The sequence below is a fragment of the Corvus brachyrhynchos genome, unplaced genomic scaffold, assembly GCF_000691975.1.
Source record: "Corvus brachyrhynchos isolate BGI_N302 unplaced genomic scaffold, ASM69197v1 scaffold101, whole genome shotgun sequence".
Taxonomy (NCBI): Eukaryota; Metazoa; Chordata; class Aves; order Passeriformes; family Corvidae; genus Corvus; species Corvus brachyrhynchos.
In genome coordinates this window covers 21,637,994-21,640,896 of record NW_008237239.1, presented here as the reverse complement: position 1 = coordinate 21,640,896, position 2,903 = coordinate 21,637,994, and the positions used below count along the sequence as shown (strand labels likewise).

Here is a 2,903-nt window from a genome sequence, read left to right as displayed (position 1 = left end):
GGCCCCTGCCTCTGCCGAGCAGCAGAGCGAGGACTGCATTTCTATTCTGGGGCTGTCTGTGCTTCCTGTTCAGTGCGACAGGCTCAAAGGGGGGTTAGCATTTATAAGGCTCCAGTCACATCATCCCTTTGTTCCCATGAAGTCAAGAGGCTGCTGGGGAGAGAGGAAGAGAGAGCAAAGCACCTCAGCAGGCTGCCCGTGCCAGCAGTGGCACTTTGCAGGGAGGCAAAGCAAACAGCACAGTGATGTCGGTGATTGCCCACCTCCTGCCACGGAGCAACACAGAGAGGGCAGTCAGATGCTGGGAGCACAGCTTTTCCCTCCCCAGGTGTCCTCTGATAGTGGAAAAGGCAAAAAGGACAGGGGAATATTTTTTCCCTCTGGCAATCTATAAGATTGCATCTATAAACACACTCCAAAGTCCTTGTAGACCAAATGACAGGAGCTTTAAAGGCTTTTGAGTGATGTCAGCTTCTCAGCTGCTCCAAAGCCATTTCTCCTCCAGAGCCATTCTGTTTTCTGATGCACACAGATCAATGTCATGCCACAAAGAGGCCCAGTGCCTTCTGCATGGGCAAGGAAAGGAGCCTCCTACAAAGGGAGGGGACGCCAGCAGGGCCCCAGGAAGAGGCAGCAGACCCCGTCAGCCCACCCTACCCAGGCCACACACAGCAGGGGGGGATAGACAGCAGAGCAGAATCAGGACAGAGAAGAAAACAAGAGTCTCACAGAGGGAATTTGGGGAGTAAAGGGGAATACAAGACAGGAGGGTGATGCAGATGTGGCAAATGGAAACTAGAAATAGGTCCTGTGCACACAAGAGCCCTTGGTAAGAAGCAGCACAGCATGAATAAAAGCTATGTTGGAGCTTACCTCAGAGTGCTGCTCTTCAGCGATGCACAGCACCTCTACTAAATACAGAGGAAACCATTTTGCTCTTGACAGGAGGAAGGGGCAGAGACAAAAGAAAGATAAAAAAAGAAAAGATCCTGCAGCAGTACTAAGCCACAGCTGAAGACAAAGGCCTTTGATAGGCGAGACAGCCAGGTGAAGAGACTGCAGTAAAACTCTCTGATTATTTTCTTCACTTGTGCTAGGAGAGACTTGCACCTCCTGGTGCTGCACAAGAATGAATGCAATGAAGAGGATGAAGCACCAAGATGATAAAGTGATGGGGGTTGTGCAAATTCCCACCTAGGTAGAACTCTCTGCTTCAACTCAATCAGCAGTGAGTTTTCTCACGACTTTTTCCTAGATTTTGAAGCCTCCCTGAATCTGTACTTGAGGGACCACGTTGACTTGATGCAGGTTGCATCTCAGTCTCTCTTTTCCCATGGATTGGGACTCAGCATTTCCCATGAACAGCATGAGAACAGATTGCAATCATTTTAGGCAAAATGAGGTACACATGCACGGCCTGGTCTGTGAGAAAGATCCAGCCTCCAATTTTGACAGTCAGCTTCAGAGGACCCCGAATTTCACCTGCACTATTTGCTGACCTATAAAGCAATTCACTGAACGAGACCTTCTGCTGCTCTATACCTTTGGCACGGTTTCATACATGATGTTTGAAGAATTTTTTGTTGTTGTTTCCCTTCCTCATTTTATTTCCTCTCTAAATTCCAAGACAACTGCCTGTGTGCAAGGATAGCAGCTGTTTTATTCCTGGAATTAGCACTCAGTTACCGGCCAGCCAAACACTGGGCTTTCTGCAGGAAACTTGGCTTTCCTGATTTGTTGCTGTTTTCCTTAGGCTGAAGTTAATGTCTGCTAGAGCCAGAACAGACATTTAGGGTTTTGTCTATGGAAAGAAAGAGTTCACTCCTTGTCAGCAGCAACGTGGGACCTTCCAGAAACAGAAATATTTTCACTCTTAGGTTTCAGCAAGACATTTTGGCAGCATTATGAACCCAAACCTTTGGCAGAATCACACAGGCAGTGAGACAGAGAGAGGGACTTCATGGGAATATGAAGAGCAAAGGGGATCAGAGCTCAGTGCTGCACTAAGTGTGCAGGAGTCCTTCCCACACAGCCCTCACTGTTGGCACAAAGGCACTGCACTACCTGCTCTTCATGTAGAACAGCTCCTCACATCACAACAGCTGCACCTCCACAAATGTCCTACAGAACTCACACAAAAAACCCAAAACCCATTCTGGAAGTTTGGGATTTGGGTGCTGGACCGACAGCAAAGCTACGGAGAGAGCCCTGTACCCGCACCTCCTCTGTGAGGGGCAACAGCTCGCTGGGACAAGATTAGAGTCACCAGCTGGGGAAGCATCTCAGGTAGCCAGAGGGCTGTCCCAGAGGGCCGGGGGCAATTGGCACTGTGCTTGCATTGCCACAGGCCTGCTGAGACCAGAACACATGACGTGACAGAGCTCATTTTTCCCTCCAGGAACCAGGAGGCCCAGTTAAGTCCAAACACACTCAAAATAAGTGCTGAAACCTCTGGATGTCAATCCAGTGCTAAGTGAAGCTTCTAAAACCATTAGGTTTTCCCATCTCTGACTGTATTTATCTCCTTTGCCCTTTGCTCAGCTGCCTTTTCCCTTCCCTTCCCTCTCCACCATGTCCACATGGAGACTTTAGCTGGTCCTGGAGCCTGCACTCCTCAGGACTCATCCCATTAAGGGCCCAGCTGTCCTGCAAACACTTCTAGGGCCCTTAGAGCTGGAGAAGCGCAGGTCACAGGTGAAAATGAGGATAGGAAAAAGAAAAAGAGCAAGGGTAGAGCCTCATCATCTCCTCCTGCCCCACCCTGGAGCTGCCAAAGGCTTTTCCAAGAAAGGATGGAAGGCTGGAACATTGATTGCAAATCAGATATTCAGATAAAAATGGTGATAGGCTTTGTTTTGGCACTGAGTTTTTCCAAAACCAAAAAACCCCACTGAATATGGATG

General features: G+C 48.8%; 1 long non-coding RNA gene across 1 annotated transcript in view; it reads right to left on the bottom strand.

Annotated features, from left to right (window-relative positions):
• The window catches only part of LOC108445633, a 26,192-nt gene extending 25,161 nt beyond the window's left edge, over positions 1–1,031 (bottom strand). Inside the window, exon 1 of the long non-coding RNA XR_001860577.1 lies at positions 874–1,031. This is a non-coding gene — a long non-coding RNA (uncharacterized LOC108445633). The remainder of the gene's footprint in view (positions 1–873) is intronic.
• Between the last annotated feature and the right edge of the window lie 1,872 nt (positions 1,032–2,903).